We start from the raw sequence: 19,039 nt of genomic DNA, 5'->3' as shown, positions 1-19,039 counted from the left end.
GTCCAGTATGCTAACAGGGTCATACCTAGATGCTCCTTTTACACTCCATCACAGGAACAATCTGCTAGGTAAATTCCTCATTATTATTTACTAACTCCTCACCCTCATACCTGGATGGTGGCCCTAGGTAATGAGGAAAGATGTGCCAGGTCAAATAATCTGCACTCCAAATGGAATTTTCCAGTTGAAAGACTAACTTGAATATGTGGTGGGCCTTTCAAGAACCCCTTAGGAACCAGTTTCAAAGGGAAACAAAGAAATGAAGATAAGGTGAAAATTGCCTGGCCTTTTTATAAATGAACTCCATGCTCTAGAGAGTAGAAGAAATTCCTGAAATCTGTTGATAATATAGAGCCCACAAAGCAAAGAGAACCAGATGAATAGCCAATAACTATGTAAAGGTACAATAAGAAGTGATAAAAATAAAAGATGTTCCAACTTTTCTGATCCTTCTTTGAAGAAGTAGCTAGTTTCTTAAACTGTAACTATTTTGAGCACTAATAATCATTATAAACATTTTTATTGAGAATAAATATTTCTAAAGTGTGTGTACTTAGTCTTTCTCTGCTTACAAGCAAGGAGATAGATCTTCTACATGTAACAGCTCTAACACTGAGTTTGGGCCATTTACAAAAGCACTGTAAACTTATTGGATTAAAAATTAGTGCTCACAGGCTTCAAAGTATCTAAATTAATCCTATGGTTGAGAAATCACTTCTTAAGCAAACAAACTGGGAACACATTTCCATTGTTAATATTATTTAAGAAACTTTTTGAAATATGTATGCTTGACCTAAAAGTGTTCTATGGATTGAAAGTTACAAAGATATGAACACTATCAATTCTGCTATAATCCACAAATACCAAAGTTGAATGAGCCTGTGACAGTTAAAGTAAAGTATTACTAAAAATATGGTTGTGGGCCAGTGTTGTGGCTCAGTGGTAGAGCACTTGCCTGGCATGCCTGAGGCACTGGGTTTGATCCCTGGCACCACATAAAAATACACAAATAAAATAAACATATTTTGTCCATCTACAACTTAAGGAATATTAAAAAATGTTTTAAAAATATGGTTGTGATATTTTATATTTTTATCATACATTTTTCTTTCAGAAAGATCTGGCTTTTCTGATACTAGAGTTAGCAATGTGCCAACAAGTTGTGTAATCTTCATATTTCAGTCACAAAATTTCTTTTGAAGAAAGATATGACCTTGTTGTACTGAAGTTCATAATACTTCAATAACAGATAAAAGGGAAAAATCCATAAGTGATAACATGCTCAGAGCTGAAACTTTTAACAGTTCTTTTCCAAGGTCCTGAGTTTTTTCCTCCCATGTGAGCCAATTCTAAATCTTAAGTAAAGGTTACCATTTCTGTACTGATAAGTGGGCTATGCAGTCCAATTTCTTTGCTAACAGCTCTATATTGAGTAATTCTTAAAGATTTACATTTATTTACACATTGACAATGGAAAGTTTCCTACTAGAGACCTTTTTTTACATTTATTTTTCAGTTGTAGGTGGACACAATATCTTTATTAATAATATCTGAGGATCGAACCCAGGGCTAGGCAAGCGCTCTACCACTGAGCCACAGCCCAGCTCCCCACCCCCCCAAGACCTTTTCTTTAAATGAGACAAAAACATGTATGGAAAAATCTTCCTAGGTGCACAAGTTTTGGTGGTTGGCTTTAATTCAGGAGAAGTGACTATGTGTTTCACTCTCTAGTGAAAAAATACGTTTTTAATAGTAGCAATTGAACCCAAAGGCACTCTATCACTGAGTTACATCCCCATTCCTTTTTTTTGAGACAGAGCCTCAGTTGGTGTGGCTGGCCCAGAACCTGAGATCCACCTGCCTCAGCCTTCCAAGTCATTAGGATTACAGGCATGCACCACCATACTCAACATGAACAAATAATTTCTGTATTTATATCTCCACCACAAAATTGGTAATACAGTCATAACATATATAGTTTCGTGCAAAAATGTGTATATGTACACCAAACCCGGAATAACTGGATTCTCTATAATAGTAAGTTTCTCAATTTTCCATTTGTTTTATATGGAAAAAATCCGCTTCATTATATGCCAAAAATATGTGAAAACTACTTGGAATGTTGTCAGGGGTGACCTGGATGTATTAAGGATGTGAGATCTTTCCTGTAATGTGCTATAAGCCAATTGCATTCTTGTTCTTTTGTAAGTTGGTTTTCATGAAGCATAGTCAACATTGTGAAAATTACAAGACCATCTAGAAATTGATCTCCATGAGACTAGTGGGTGGGTTTTTAAATTGTTATCATTTGGAACATTTTCATCACAATTCATGATAATGTATTTTCTGAGATTTATGATAGACTTTGATGGCTCTAAAATAGAATGACGTACAAGCCATACAAGTCAAAAAAGAAGCAATGCCGTATAGGAAGTCGAAATTCATTGCTCAAACTGTCTGCAACAAATAAATGAATAGCAGCACCAGCAATGAAAACACTTGAAGAAAAAAAGAAACAGGTTGAAATAGGCTCAAAGGGGAAAAGCCAAGACTGTTTTGGCACGTGGGAATGAAAAGCTGGAGGAAAGTTTTAGTCAAAACCTCACAAGCTAGTGTTTGCTTAGCTGCTCCTTTTCATTAGCTTGCATTACGTGCATAGGGACTTTATATTGACACTGGGTGCCCTATGCCCTCAGAATTCCCTGAGGATCCATGGGGAGGAGATTAAATTTTTTTTTTTCCAGACAGCCAGTTCTGTGTGCAGATGGTGTGGTCATAAAGGATCATCCAAATTTGTATGTCTTGAAGCTTATTTTGTTAAGAAGCAAAAAAGAAATGGATATTTCTGAAGCTCAGAACACCAAAGTAAATTAAACACATGGTTTGATATGTCAATATGCATATATATGTATATCCATATACATATATGTTTGAGTTAATAAAAGGATATAAATAAAAGAACATTAAAGATGGTAACAAATGAAAATGAAAAGAATAAATTATTTGAAGTTTTCATAATAGAACTAGGCCAGAAAGGACTTGAAGTAAAACTGGAAACACCAACATGAACTTGCTCTCTTATAAAGCTTTCACTTTGTCACTTAAATTATTTAAACTGCATCTCCCTACCTACAGTAGTCATGTGGAAAATGTTAAATACCCCAAGCCCTCAGATCTTGTACTTTTTCCCAAAAAATAGAATCAGGGTTCTTTGGGTGGTAGACAAAAGAAAGCAAAATGTTGCCTAGAACATCTTGTTGTCATAAAGCAAAGATGCTTTCATATATGGTTGTGAAACATTAAAGAAAAAGGCAAATTTTAAAACTACATATTATTTAACTCAATAATTCTTTTTTTCATTCTTTTTATTGATTCTTTTTAGTAATACATGACAGTATAATACATTTGAACATAATTACAAAAGCATGGAATACAATTGGTTTCAATTTAGTCCCCAGTACCTTTTCTTCCCCTCCCTTCTTCCCACCTCCTGCTGTCTTCCCTCTACTCTACTGATGTTTCTTAATATTTACCAATATTTTTAAAATTATTTTTTGTAGATCTACACTGTGGTGAGATCCACTGAGGTATATACATATATGTACATAGGAAAGTTATGTCAGATTCATTTCACTGTCTTTAATATGAACAGTTGACCTAATAATTCTACTTACAGAAATTTATTTCATGAATACTCTCAAAATATGTACAAAAGGCAAAAAAAAAAAAAAATCCCTGCAGCAATTTTTCAGTAAAGAATTTTGGAAACAACTTCACAGTTGTTTGAGGCCTGTGTGAGCAACTTAGCAAGACCTTTTCTCAAAAATAAAATAAAAAGGCGTGGGTGTGTAGCTTAGTGATAGAGCACTTTCCTAGCATGTGTCAAGCACTGGGTTCAATCCTCAGTATTGAAAAAAAGTAAAATGCATATCAGTCTTTATAGAATGTTGCCATCTCCGTGAGAGTGGCGGTATGTAAGCTTGCATGTACCCATATCTCTGAAAGAATGCACAAGAAATTGGCAATAGTTGTTTCCTCCAAGGAAAGGAATTGGGTAGCTGGGGGACTGGAGAGTGAATTCTTTTTATGCTCTTTGACATTTTTATTGCTATGTACATATAGTGCTTTTTAAAGATAAAATTAAATCATGGATTTTTAATATGTGAAATACACTAATCCCCAAGTATTTTCCAATAGCCAAGTAGTACCTATGTGAATATTAAGTGGATCTGTTTTTGTTTTTTTGTTTATTCATTGTGGCACTAGGATGAATCCAGAGCCTCACATGCTAGGCAAGACTCCACCACTGAACTACATGCCCAGCAACAGTTTGAAAATTAAAATAAATTATTTTAGTAAAAAATGTTAAATATATATAAATATCCTTGAGTGTCCCTCAATAACGTAGCAATTTTTGAGACCTTGTCTCAAAATTAAAAATTAACAGGGCTGAGGATGTCACTGAGTGGTAAAGCACCCTTGGATTTAATCACCAATACCAAAAAAAAAAAAAAAGTCATGGATTTATGATATCAGCAAAGCAACTAAAGTCCTTTAAAAATGATTATTTGGGCTGGGGATGTGGCTCAAGCAGTAATGCGCTCCCCTGGCATACGCGGGGTGCTGGGTTTGATCCTCAGCACCACATAAAATAAAGATGTTGTGTCCACCGAAAACTGAAAAATAAATATTAAAAAATTCTCTCTCTCTTCTCTCTCTCTCTTTTTAAAAAATGATTATTCATTGATAAGACCTCAGCCTAAATATATCTACAAAATATTTTCTTAGTCACAATTTCATATTTATATTACATTTAGGTTTTTAACTATGTTAAATATCAATCCACATGCATCTTTGACACAATCTCTAAACCTACTAAATGAACAAAATCATATAAACCTAATAGAGCAAAGAGTATGGGAGGAAATAAAGTAGTAGATGAGATGTATCAGCTAATTTGGGGTTCCTTTTTTAAAATTATTTTTTAGTTGTAGATGGGCACAGTACCTTTATTTTGTTTATTTTTATGTGATGCGGGGATCAAACACAGTGCTTGATGCATGCTTGGCAAGTGCTCTACCACTGAGCCACAATCCCAGCCTTTAAGTTTAGTTTTAATGTTTCTCAAAGAACCATCATTTGGATTCATTGATTTTTCTCTGCTTTTCTTTCTATTTCATTGAATTCTGCTTTATCTTAATTATTCATTATTTCTTTCATGCTGCTTACTCTGAACTTAATGTTCTGTCTATATTCTTAAATTCTTAATTATCTAAATTCTTAAATACAAAGTGAGCCTACTGATTTAGTAATATTTTCTAATATATGTATTTAGTACTATAGCTTAAGTGTTGCTTCAACTGTTGCCCACAAATTTCCATTCAGTTCAAAAAATTTTCTAATTTTTCTTTGGATTGTTCTATGATATGTGCATTACTTTTAAGTGTATATTTTGTTTCAAAACATGTAAAGTAGTTTCCAGCAACTTTCCGTTATTCAATAGAGAATATACTTTGCATGGCTTAAATCCTTTTGAATTTCTTTTTTTTTTTTTTTTTTTTTTTTTTTTTCAATATTTATTTTTTAGTTATTGGCGGACACAACATCTTTGTTTGTATGTGGTATTGGGGATCGAACCCGGGCCGCATGCATGCCAGGAGAGCGCGCTACCACTTGAGCCACATCCCCAGCCCCTTTTGAATTTCTTGACAATATTTTTTTTTTAATTTTTTATTGTTGGTTGTTCAAAACATTACAAATTTCTTGACATATCATATTCCACAATTTGATTCAAGTGGGTTATGAACTCCCACCTTCCCCCCATACACAGATTGCAGAATCACATCAGTTACACATCCATTGATTGACATATTGCCATACTAGTGTCTGTTGTGTTCCGCTGCCTTTCCCATCCTCCACCCTCCCCCCTCCCCACCTCTCCCCTCCCCTCCCCTCCTCTCTCTCTACCCCCTCCACTGTATAACCCTGAGGGTCTCCTTCCATTTCCATGCAATTTCCCTTCTCTCTCCCTTTCCCTCCCACCTCTCATCCCTGTTAAATGTTAATCTTCTTCTCCTGCTCTTCGTCCCTACTCTGATCTTAGTTACTCTCCTTATATCAAAGAAGACATTTGGCATTTGTTTTTTAGGGATTGGCTAGCTTCACTTAGCATAATCTGCTCTAATGCCATCCATTTCCCTGCAAATTCTATGATTTTGTCATTTTTTAATGCAGAGTAATACTCCATTGTGTATAAATGCCACATTTTTTTTTATCCATTCGTCTATTGAAGGGCATCTAGGTTGGTTCCACAGTCTTGCTATTGTGAATTGTGCTGCTATGAACATCGATGTAGCAGTGTCCCTGTAGCATGCTCTTTTTAGGTCTTTAGGGAATAGACCAAGAAGGGGAATAGCTGGGTCAAATGGTGGCTCCATTCCCAGCTTTCCAAGAAATCTCCATATTGCTTTCCAAATTGGCTGCACCAATCTGCAGTCCCACCAGCAATGTACAAGTGTACCCTTTTCCCCACATCCTCGCCAGCACTTGTTGTTGTTTGACTTCCTAATGGCTGCCAATCTTACTGGAGTGAGATGGTATCTTAGGGTGGTTTTGATTTGCATTTCTCTGACTGCTAGAGATGGTGAGCATTTTTTCATGTACTTGTTGATTGACTGTATGTCCTCCTCTGAGAAGTGTCTGTTCAGGTCCTTGGCCCATTTGTTGATTGGGTTGTTTGTTCTCTTATTGTCTAATTTTTTGAATTCTTTGTATACTCTGGATATTAGGGTTCTATCTGAAGTGTGAGGAGTAAAGATTTGTTCCCAGGGTGTAGGCTCCCTATTTACCTCTCTTATTGTTTCTTTTGCTGAGAAAAAACTTTTTAGTTTGAGTAAGTCCCATTTGTTGATTCTAGTTATTAACTTTTGTGCGATGGGTGTCCTATTGAGGAATTTGGAGCCCGACCCCACCGAATGTAGATCGTAGCCAACTTTTTCTTCTATCAGACGGCGTGTCTCTGATTTGATATCAAGCTCCTTGATCCATTTTGAATTCACTTTGACAATATTTTTTTATACAAACTGGAACAAGACCTATCTTGGTAAGTGTTTTGTGTGAATTTTAGAAGAATATCATTCTTCTATCATTGGGTAAAGGGTTCCATAAAGGTCAAATTGGTCAATAGTACAGTTATATCTTTGCTAATTAGCTACTTAGTTATCAATTATTGTGAGTTATTGAAATTTTTTATTATAATTGGGTGTTGTATTTTTCCTAGTAGTTCTATCAGTTTTTGTATCATGTATTTTAAGCTCTGTCATTAGGTTCATAAGCATTTGGGATTGTTATGTCCTCTTGATTAACTGATCCCTTTATTGTTTGGAAACAACCTTTTAAAAAAATCCCTGGTTATAGACCTTTTTAACCTACTTTTTATCTTATTAATATAGGTTTCTTTTTGACTGATATTAGCATGTCCTATCTTTTATATCCTTTTACTTGTAACCTAATTGTCATATTTATTTTTGCTTTTGTTTTTATTATTATTTGCAGTGCTGGGGATTGAAGTCAGAGCCTCATGCATGCAAGCAATCTACCACTGAGATACATTCCCAGCCTCCAAGTATTTTGTGGTGCCAGGTATTGAACCAAGGGCATCACATATATAGTGGTATAACATGGAACAGCATCCTCAACCAATTTTTATATTTAAAGTGAGTTTCCTGTAGGCAGTATATAGTTGAGTCTTGTTTTTTGTCCAATTTGATAATTTCTGCCTGATTGCACTAGAAATATTTACCCCATTTCTACTTAATAGGTTTGAGTCTCTCATATCGCTATTCACTTCCCTTTGGTCTACTCTATTGGTTTATCATTTTTTCCTTTGTTTTCGCCATCCTTTAAGATTAACAAAATATTTTCATGATTTCATTTATAAAATTCATTGTCTATAACTCCTTGTTTTGTTATTTTAATTGTTTCTTAAGGGTATATAGTGTTAATCTTTGAATTTTCAGTCTTCTTCAAAGTGTATTGTAACACTTTAAATATAGTTATAGAGACCCTATAATAGAATATTACCATTTCTATCCTCCCAGCCTTTGTCCTATTGTTGTCATCCATTTTATTTTATATATACTTACCCATTTGATAACCATTTCTGGGGTGTACATTCTTTGGTGTCTACAGATTTTCTGCCTCAGCCTCCCATTTTCTTTTTGCCTGAAGTTTGCCCATTAATATTTCTTATAGTCCAGGTATACTACAGATAAATCTTTCAATTTTATAATTCTGAAAATGTCTTGTCATGTGCAGTGGTGCACACCTGTAATCCCAGGGGCTTGGGAGGCTGAGGTAGGAGAATCACAAGTACAAGGCCAGCCTCAGAAAATTAGAGAGATCCTGTCTTAAAATAAAAAATAAAAAAGGGGCTGTTAAGTGCCTCTGGATTCAATTCCTGGTACCGAATTAAAAGAAAGAAAAAAAGAAAATGCCTTTCTTTTGCCATCTTTTTGTTCTTTTATCTTTTTCTTATTCTCATTCCATTTTTCTCCAACAATTCTTACCGTAGGAATGACAATTATTTAAACTCTGTGGGGAGAATTTAGATGGATTCTGGTAGATGATTCCAATATCACACAATAAGGTGGTAATTACAATTACATTTGTGATATATATATATATATATATATATATATATATATATATATATATATATATTACAAGGAATTGAACCCAGAGGCACTTAACCACTGAGCCACATTCTCAGGCCTTTTTCTAAATTTTTAATGTTGAAATGGTCTTGCTAAGTTACCTTTAAGTTTTTTGAAGCTGGCTTTGAACTTGTGATCTTCCTGCCTCAGCCTCCAGAGCTGGGATTATAGGATTATGATTTCTTATGTGATACATTTAGGCAAATCAAAACTGTCATTGGGGATTGATGTACAGCTATTTATAAAGTGTTTCTCCCTTCTTCCACATTTCTATCAAGAACATTTTACTTTCACAAAGCAAGAAAATCAGAATCTCTTCATTTTCTTGTTCAAGTCTGTAGCAAGTGTCTTGGTTTCTCAGGTCTGGAAGGATTCTCAGCATCTTGATATTCCATAGAACATTGCATCGATCAGCTACTATGATATTATATTAAATGGACCTGTTGCACAAAAAGTAAAAGCATGTTATAGATGGCTAAGAAAGAAACATGTATGACAATCAGTGGGATATAAGATATAAAAAATCAAGAACCATCCATATTGGTGAAGTCTTCAGAGGCTTAATGGTCTAGATTGAGTTGTATTATTGTCTCAAAAGTTAGAGACAGTTGTTGCACCTTGAACCACTCAACTACATAAAAGATATGGAACCTCTTTAGATTTTTGAGTTGAGTTACACTGAGTTTAGGCAAATTATAATCTCATATTTGCTGGATTTCCCATAAGACTGACAATTTTGAGTCGAGCCTAGAACAAAAGAAGGCTCTATTGCAGAACCAGGTTATTGAGCAAACTGTCTTGCCTCATAAGCCTTATGACCCAATGAATGAAATTGTATTAGAAATATTTGTGTAGTTACATATGAAGTATGGTGTTGCTAGAAAACACCACAGTAAAATTTTAGGCTTATGTTATTTTTCAGTAAAGCATAATTTCTGCTCACTAACTTCCATTTGAAATGCAGCTTGTCATTTGTTATTTGGTCTTCATAGAACATGGGATAGCAAGTGACTCTGTGCCCTAAAATATTTATCAACTAGGGTAATCTGTTCCACTGAATAGGAATATTGGAATCATGTTGTACTATAACTTTGTTAAGTGGAATATTAAGTACAAGGGCAGACTAAAATAGGACCAGAAAGCAACCAATCTGGAAAGCAGTATGGAGATTCCTTAGAAAACTGGGAATGGAACCACCATTTGACCCAGCTATCCCACTCCTTGGTCTATATCCAAAGGACTTTAAATCAGCATACTACAGGGACACAGCCACATAAATGTTTATAGCAGCACAATTCACAGTAGCTAAATTGTGGAACCAACCTGGATGTTCTTCAATAGATGAATGGATAAAGAAACTGTGGTATATATACACAATGGGATATTACTCAGCATTAAAAGAGAATAAAATCATGGAATTTGCAAGTAAATGGATGGAGTTGGAGAATACCATGGTAAGTGAAGTAAGCCATTCCCAAAACACCAAAGGTCAAATGTTCTCTCTGATAAGTGGATGGTGATCCTTTATGGGGGTGGGGTGAGCATGGGAGGAATGGAGGAATTTTGGATAGGTCAAAGAGGAGGGGGGGAAGGGAAGGGGCATGGGGGTAGGAAAGATGGTGGAATGAGATGGACATCATTACCCTTGGTACCTGTATTAAGACATGAACTCTGTGTAATTTGTGTACAACCAGAGAAATGAAAAATTGTGCTCCATTTGTGTACTATGAATTAAAATCCATTCTGCTGTCATGTATAACAAACTAGAAGAAATAAAAAATAATTAAAAAAATAAAATAGGACCAGAAGACAGAAGTAAAGTATGTGAGTAACTGTATCAATTTAATGGCACTGACTCCTGTTTCAAAACCTGTCCCTTAACTCATGACTTTGTAGGGTGTTCACTAAGATAATTAACAGGGGAAGAAATGAAACATTCCTGGCTTATAGCAGAGTATGCAAGTGTAATAGCATTGGCTGAGAGTTGATGGCTAGCCACTGCATTGCAGGACCATTCAGGGGTGGTCCTGAAAGGCTGTAGTGAAATTAAATCTTCCCAGTAGACAGGATTCTGGGAGGTACATTTAGTTGTTCACTTTGTTAGAAAGGAGTAATATCCTAGTTTTGATTTTATATTGCATTGTGTCCAGTGGATGAATGAATTGACTGGGGTTAGAAAAGAAAATGATAGGAACATTGATGACAAAGAAATCTGAAGGTGAAGGGTATGTATGGAATTCTAGGAAATGGGCACAGAATAGAGGGATATAAATGCTCACCATGGGGTAGGACATTAAAAGTAGAAAATGAATGAGATTTGAGTATTTATACTTTTAGTTCTTTGTTCTGAGCCATGTGCTTTGCATTACAATGTTTCTATTCTTAAGCTCAAAATTCCTATTACATGGCTTTTCTGCTAGGTTCATACTCCTCTATACCTTTTCCAGTTGTGTATTATTTAATGCCTCCCTACTCTCACAAGCTCCAGTGTCCTTTGTCATACACTCTTAGTTTCTATTAACCTTGTCCACACTTTATAAAAGAGTTCAAGACCCATAGGTTATTTAGAAGTGTGTGGCTTATTTTCCAAGTGTTTGGAGATTTTCCTATTAATTATTTCTAATTCAATTCCATTGTGGTCAGAAATTCTTTTATATTTGTTGAGATTTGTTTCATTAATGATATTATCTGTGGGTGCTTGAAAAGAATGTGCAGTCTGCTATTGTTGAGTAGAGTGCTCTATAAATTATGATTAGATACTGTTGTTTGGGGTGTTTTTCAATTATTGCACATAATAGATTTTTTTTCTAGTTGTCCCATCTGTTTTTGAACAAGGCATATTGAAATCGCCAGCTAATTATGAGTTGTCTATTTGTACTTTCAATTATATCAGGTTTTGTTCAATACTTTGCAGTCTATTGTTTGGTGCATACACATTTAGGATTGTTGTCTCATTTTGGTGGATTGACCCTTTGATCATTATATAATGTCTCTGTAATTGTAATTTTGATTTTTGCTGTGAACTCTATTTTATCTAATATTATATTTTTTCTAGAGAAATGGAACTGATACAATGTGTATATATAAGGGAAGGAATTTCAAGAATTGGTTGACATTATTATGGAGACCGGAAAGTCCAAACATTGATGTATAAGTCTGAGCTCTCTATTTAGCCTCCTTCTCCTTTTCTCCCCCAACACTTCTCTATTTCTCTGTTTCCCAGGGATTGAACCCAGGGGCACTTAACCACTGGGCCACATGCCCAGCCCTTTTTATTTTGAAACAGGGCCTTACTAAGTTACTTAAGGCCTTGTTAAGTTGCTAAGGCTGGCTTTGAACTTGTGATTCTCCTGCCTCAGACTCCCAAACTTCTGGGATTATACACCCAGCCACCTACTATTTCTTCTCCTTCTCCTCCTTCTTTTTGTGGCCCTGAAAGAACCCAGGGCCTTACATATGCCAGGCAAGTTCTCTATCACTGAACTTCATCTTCTGCTCTGTTACTTAGCCTCTTTTGACACCACCCTGTTGGGGAAGAATTGGGGTGCCTTTTATGCCTGGCAAGGGTAGAAATCTAGGCTCTTTAGCAGTCTTTTCTGGCAGGGTTGGGGTTGCAGTTTTTCTTCTAGTGGTTAACTAGACTAGAACTACATTTATATAAACTTTTTCTATCTTGTTATGTTGCCTCTTTCCTGGTAACTAGTATCTTTAAGAAACCTCCACACATCCTTGTGGCTCTAAGAGATTTTTTTCTATACAGTGGTGGCAAACACAGAATAGGATTAAGAGAAAATTGGTTTCTCTACATTTTAAAAGACCATACCAACAGAGATATATAGGGAGGACCAGTACCTAAATACCTTCCATCTCAAAGGCTGAATACAACATCAAGGACCCAGGTTCTTTTCACATTTTTGGTCTGTTATCCTGAAGATATTGACTTTTGTGTCTCCCATTGTTATATGATGATTGACATGGTTCCAGGCTTTAAATAATCCAATGTGAATAACAGAATAATTTTCTCCTTAGTTGTTTTAGAAAATTTTCCTAAAAGTTCTCAATTTTTATTTTATTGGATAGAATTTACCAATTCAAAAATCAATTATTTTCCAGAATAGTGAAGTTTACATAAATGGCTTAGATTAATTATTGTCCAACCCTGAAGTCTGGGGATAGTGGTTTAAAGTATAAAGTGTATAAATATCTGAAAAAATTTGGTTTCTGTTAGTAAAGTGCTAAACAGGAAATAGATGTGGGAGAACAACCAACATATTTGTTCACATATTCCTACCATACATTAGGGCTTCATTTTCTAAGTTATGGCATTCTAGAGACTTTAGGGATAACAACATATATGCATAAGAAATGGACTTTTTATGCTCTTCATGACAATGCCAGTGGGATGACAAGCCCAATATGTAAAATGCTCTTGAGGCATAATACATTCTCTTCCATCCACCACTGAAACCTTTCCTTATTTGACCTCATAGTTCTAAATATAAACTCCCCCAAAACATTTTTGTAGCTGTTATGATTGTCAGAATATCAGAATTGAATTGAGTAGTCCCCTCTTATTCATGAGGGATACACTCCAAAACCCCAATTGATGCCTGAAAACATGGATGGTACCAAATACTATAGAAATTTAAAATAAGCACTTTTCATAAACTGTGGCTATAACTTGAAAATTGAAACGTGACAGCAAAACTACCAAGAATTTCTTTTTCCTTCTTCAAAATTTCAGATAGATTTACTCTTGCCAAAAATCTGAGCAACCTCGGTATATGATTTTTTTTTTCTTATTGAGTTGAAAGCTTTCATCTTTTCACTTAAAAGAAACCCTTTATAGTTTCTCTTGCGTATCTGAATTGCCAGCATCACCGTTTTTACAATTTGCATCCATTAACAAGAAAAATGAGGGGTTACTTGAGTACAAATGTGACAGTCAATCTGATAACTAAGATGGTTACTAAGTGACTAATGGGCAGATGTTCTATACCATGGGTACATTGGAAAAAGGAACAAGTCACATCCTAGAAAGGATGGAGTGAGATGGCATGGGATTTCATGATACTACTTGGAATAGCATGCAATTTAAAACTTATGGATTGATTATTTCTGGAATTTTCCGTTTAATATATTTAGACTGTTGTTGGTTGACTCCCAGTAACTAAGTCCAGGAAAAGTGAAACTGTGTAAAAGGGACCTACTGCAGTCTCATTTTATTTTATTTTATTTGTACTGGGAATTTAACCCAAGGGTGTTTAACCACTGAACCACATATCCAGCCCTTTTTATTTTCTATTTTGAGGCAGGGTCTCACTAGGTTGTGTAGGACCTTGCTTAGTTGCTGACGCTGGCCTTGAACTTGAGATCCTCCTACTTTACCCTCCCAAATCACTGAGATTATAGGTATGTGCCACTGTGCCCTGCTTATAGTCTCATTTTAATAGATTACTTTTAGAGCAGCTTTATGTTCATAGTAAAATTGAGTGGGAGGTACAGAGATTTCTCATATACTTACTGCTCCCTCATATGCACTGCCTTTCCCCACTATCAAAATCCCCTACCAGAATGGTATGTTTGTTGAAATCAGTGATCATATGTTTACACATCATCACCCAAAGTTCATAGTTTATATTTCAGTTCACTCTTGCTGTTGTATGTTCTTTAGAAGTGTCTAATCCCACTTGGTCCACTATTAGAGTATCATAATGAGTAGTTTGACCTAAAAGTCACATGTTCTCCAGCTATTCATCCCTCTCATACCCAAGTCCTGGCAGTCACTGATGTTTGTACCATCTCCATAGTGTTACCTTTTCTAGAATGTCATAAATTCAGAATCATACAGTATGAAGCAATTTCATATTGGCTTTTTTTCATTCATTCAGTAATATGCATTTACATTTTCTTTGTGTCTTCATGGTTTGAAAACTCAATTGTTTTAGTGATGAATAGTATCTATTGGATGTATCATATTTTATCCATTACCTTATTGACAGACATCTTCATTGCTCTCAAGTTTTGGCAATTATGTATAAGATTGCTTTAAATGTTTGTACTTAAGTTTTTCCATGGACATAAGTTTTCAAGTCATTTGGTTATGTACCAAAAAGTGCAATCGCTGAATCATATGGTAAAAATATGTGTAGTTTTGGAAGAAACTGCAAAACTATTCTCCAGTGTGTCTATATCATTTTATATTCCTACCTGCAGTGAAATAAGTGTCTTGTTGCTACACATCCTTGCTAGGATGTGGTGGTTGTTTCATGGTTTGGGTTTTGGGCATTCTAATAGGTGCGTAGTCATCTCATGCAGTTTAAATTTGCAATTCCCTAATGACATATGAGCACCTTTTAATATGCTTATTTTCCATCTGTGTCTTCTTTGATGAGGTGTATGGTAAGGATGTTTTTACTCTTTTTTAGCAGGGTTATCAGTTTTCTTATTGTTGAGTATTAAAAGTTCCTTGTGGATTTTGAATAACAGTCTTTTATCTTTTGTGTTTTTTATTTTTTTTAGTTGTAGATGGACACAATACCTTTATTTATTTATTATGTGGTGCTGAGGATTGAACCCAGTGCCTCACACATGCTAAGCAAGTGCTCTACCCTGAGCTACAACCTTACCTTTTGTGTTTTTGAAAAATATTTTCTTCCAGTTTGTGGCTTGACTTTTCATTTTCTTGATAGCACCTTGCATAGACTAGAGGTTTTAATTTCAATGAGGTTCAGATTATCAGTTATTTACTCAGTGTAACATGCCTTTGGTGTTATATCTAAAAAGTTATTGCCATACCCAAGATCACTTATATGTTCTCCTATTTTGTCTTCTAGAAATTTTATACCTTTGCATTTTACATTTAGGGTTTTGACCCATTTAAGTTATTTTTTGTGAAGGGTGTAAGGTTTGTGTCTAGATTTTTTTTTTTTGCATAAGAATGTTCAGTTGTTTTATCATCATTTGTTGAAAAGACATTGTTTGCCTCAGTGTATTGCCCTTGCTAATTTGTCAAAGGCAAGTTGATAATATGTTGGTCTGTCTCTGGGTTCTCTATTTTCTTCCACTGATATTTTTGTGTATTTATTCATCATTAACACATTATCTTGATTACTGGAGCTTTATAGTAATTTTTAAAGTCTGGCAGTGTAAGTGCTCTGATTTTGTTCTTCTTCCATATTGAGTTGAGTGTTCTGGGTTTTTGACTCTCCATATAAGATTTAGAATTAGTTGTCAAAGTCCATAAAATAACATGGTGGATTTTGATTTGACCTGTTTGACTCTATAGAAATCGTAGGGAAGAATGGACATCTTCACAATACTAAGTCTTCCTAAGCACAAGCATGGAGTATACATCCATTTTTCTAGTTCTTTGATTTATTTCATCAGAGTTTTGCTGTTTTCCTCATATACATCTTGAATATAGTAAAATAATTATATGCAAAACCACATGTATTGTGTATTATATAAGTATATGTACAATTCTATTATATATTATATATGCATATAAAATTATATATATATAATTAGTGAAAAGTCTCATAGTTTCTCACAATTAAGAATAATGTTAACTAGTCAGGTGCAGTGGTCCATGCCTGTAATCCCCCAAACTAATAAGTGTGTAGTCGTATCACAACAACTTGGAAGGTTAAAGTAGGAGGATTCATAAGTTTGAAGCCAGCAACTTCATGGGATCCTCAGCAACTTAGTGAGACACTGATTTTAAATAAAAAATAAAATGGGCTTGGGATATAGTTCAGTGGTAAAGCACCCCTGGATTCAATCCCCAGCACCAAACAAACAAACTGAAAATAAACAAACAAACAAACAAAAAACAGAAAAAGGAAAAGAAAAAAATGATGTTCAGTATAGAGTGTTTGGTAGGTGTGTATGTAGATGTTATTTACCACATTTATGAAATTCCCCTTTATTCTTTTTTAATTTTAAAATTTTTATTTATTCATTTTACAAATTCTACTTATTTTGTATTAAATTCTTAATTTGCATTCTAATTTTTTATCATGAATAGGTGTAGGATTTTTTCCAAATGCTTTTCTGCATCTATAGATATGATCATGTCATTTCTTCTTTAGCCCTTTGGAGTAATTGGTTAGATTATTTTCAAATGTTGAACTAGCCATGCACACCAGGGATAAATCCCACTTGGTCCCTGTATATAATTATTTTTATAGATTGTTAGATTCAATTTGCCAATATTTTATTAAGGATTTTATATTCATGTTCATTAGAGATATTAGTCTGTTGTTTTCTTTTCTTGGAATGAATATCTGGTTATTAGGGTAATGCTAGTTTCATAGAACAAGATAGGAAGTATTCCCCCTGGATCTATCTTCTGGGGAGATTTGAAAGAATTGCCATAACCACATCCTTAAGTGTTCATTAGGATTCACCAGTGAACACTTCTGGGCCTGGTACTTTCTGTTTTAGAAGTTATTGCTTTTTGATTCAATTTCTTTAAATGAATATTCAATTTGTCTATTTCTTCTTGTGTGTTTTGGCATACTGTGTCTTTTAAGAAATTAATTGGTACATTTCATCCAGATTATCAGATTCATGGGTATAGAGCTGTTTATAAGGGATTAATATCTAAAATATATAAGACACTCAACTCAATAGCAAAAAATCAAAAATCTGATAAAAATGGACAAAAGATATGAACAGATATTTCTAAAAGGAGAACATACAAATGGCCAATAGGTATATAGGAAAATGCTCAATATCACTAATCATCAGGGAAATGGAAATCAAAGCCAAAATGAGCCATTACCTCACCTCAGTATGAAAGGCTATTAACAAAAGGGAAAAAGATAACAAGTGCTTGTGGGGATACAAAAAGAAGGAAATCCTTACAGACTTTTACTGGAATGAAAATTTCTACAGTTATTATGGAAAACAACATAAAGTTTCTTCAAAAAATTAAAGATAAAACTACTATATGATCCCAAAGTCCCATTACTGGTTTTATATCACAAGGAAATAAAATAAGTATGTCAAAGAGACATGTGCAGTCCCATATCTATTGCAGCATTATTCACAGTGGTAACAAAATGGAAACAATCTAATATGCTGTAAAAGTGTTGGTAAGGATGTGGGGGAAAAGGTGTACTCGTACATTGTTGGTAGCACTGCAATTTAGTACAACCACTATGGAAAGCAGTATGGAGTTTACTCAAAAACTTTATCCTACTCCTTGGTATATATCCAAAAGATCTAAAATTAGCATACTATAGCAATACAGCCACTTCAGTGTTTATAGCAACACAATTCACAGTAGCCATTGAATGGAAGCATCCTAGGTGCCTGTCAACAGATGAATGGATAAAGAATATTATATATATATAAAGTGGAGTTTTACTCAACCATAAAGAAAAATGAACTGATGACATTTGCCCATGAATGGATGAAACTGGAGAACATTATTCTAAGTGAAATGAGCCAGACTGAGAAAATCAAGTGTTAAATGTTTTCTTTCATATATGGAAGCTAGACCAAATGGGGAAAAAGAAAAAAGAAAAAGGGGTGGGGAATAATCCCATGAAAATTGAAGTAGAGTGGAGTATAGGAAGGGGATTGAGTGGGAAGGAGGAGGGACTGTAAAAAGGGAAGAACAGTGGAATAAATCTGACAAAACTTTCCTATGTACATGTATGAATATACCACAGTGAATTTCACCTTTATGTATATCCATAATGCATTAATTTGGATGCCCTTCAGTAGATGAATGGATCAAAAAATGTGGCATATATACACAATGAAATATTACTCAGCAAAAAAGAGAATAAAATCATGGCATTTGCAGGTAAATGGATGGCGTTGGAGAAGATAATGCTAAGTGAAGTTAGCCAATCCCCAAAAAACAAATGCTGAATGTTTTCTCTGATATAAGGTGACTGACTCATAGTGGGGTAGGGAGGGGGAGCATGGGAGGATTAGAGGAACTCTATTTTTTTTTTAAAGAGGAGAGAGAGAGAGAGAGAGAGAGAGAGAGAGAGAGAGAGAATTTTTTATATTTATTTTTCAGTTTTCGGTGGACACAGCATCTTTGTTTGTATGTGGTACTGAGGATTGAACCCAGGCCGCACGCATGCCAGGCAAGCGCGCTACCACTTGAGCCACATCCCCAGCCCAGAGGAACTCTAGATAAGGCAGAGGGGTGTGAGGGGAAGGGAAGGGGCAGGGGTTTAGCAATGAAGGTGGAATGTGATGGACATCATTATCCAAAGTACACGTATGAGGACACAAATTGGTGTGGCCATACTTTATATACAACTAGTGATATGGAAAATTGTGCTCTATGTGAGTAA

Source organism: Marmota monax, unplaced genomic scaffold, assembly GCF_021218885.2.
Source record: "Marmota monax isolate L192 unplaced genomic scaffold, Marmota_monax_Labrador192_F-V1.1 WCK01_AAM20220418_F8-fsc00223, whole genome shotgun sequence".
Classification (NCBI taxonomy): domain Eukaryota; kingdom Metazoa; phylum Chordata; class Mammalia; order Rodentia; family Sciuridae; genus Marmota; species Marmota monax.
The sequence above is the reverse complement of the archived record's forward strand: the minus strand, read 5'-3'. Positions refer to the sequence as shown.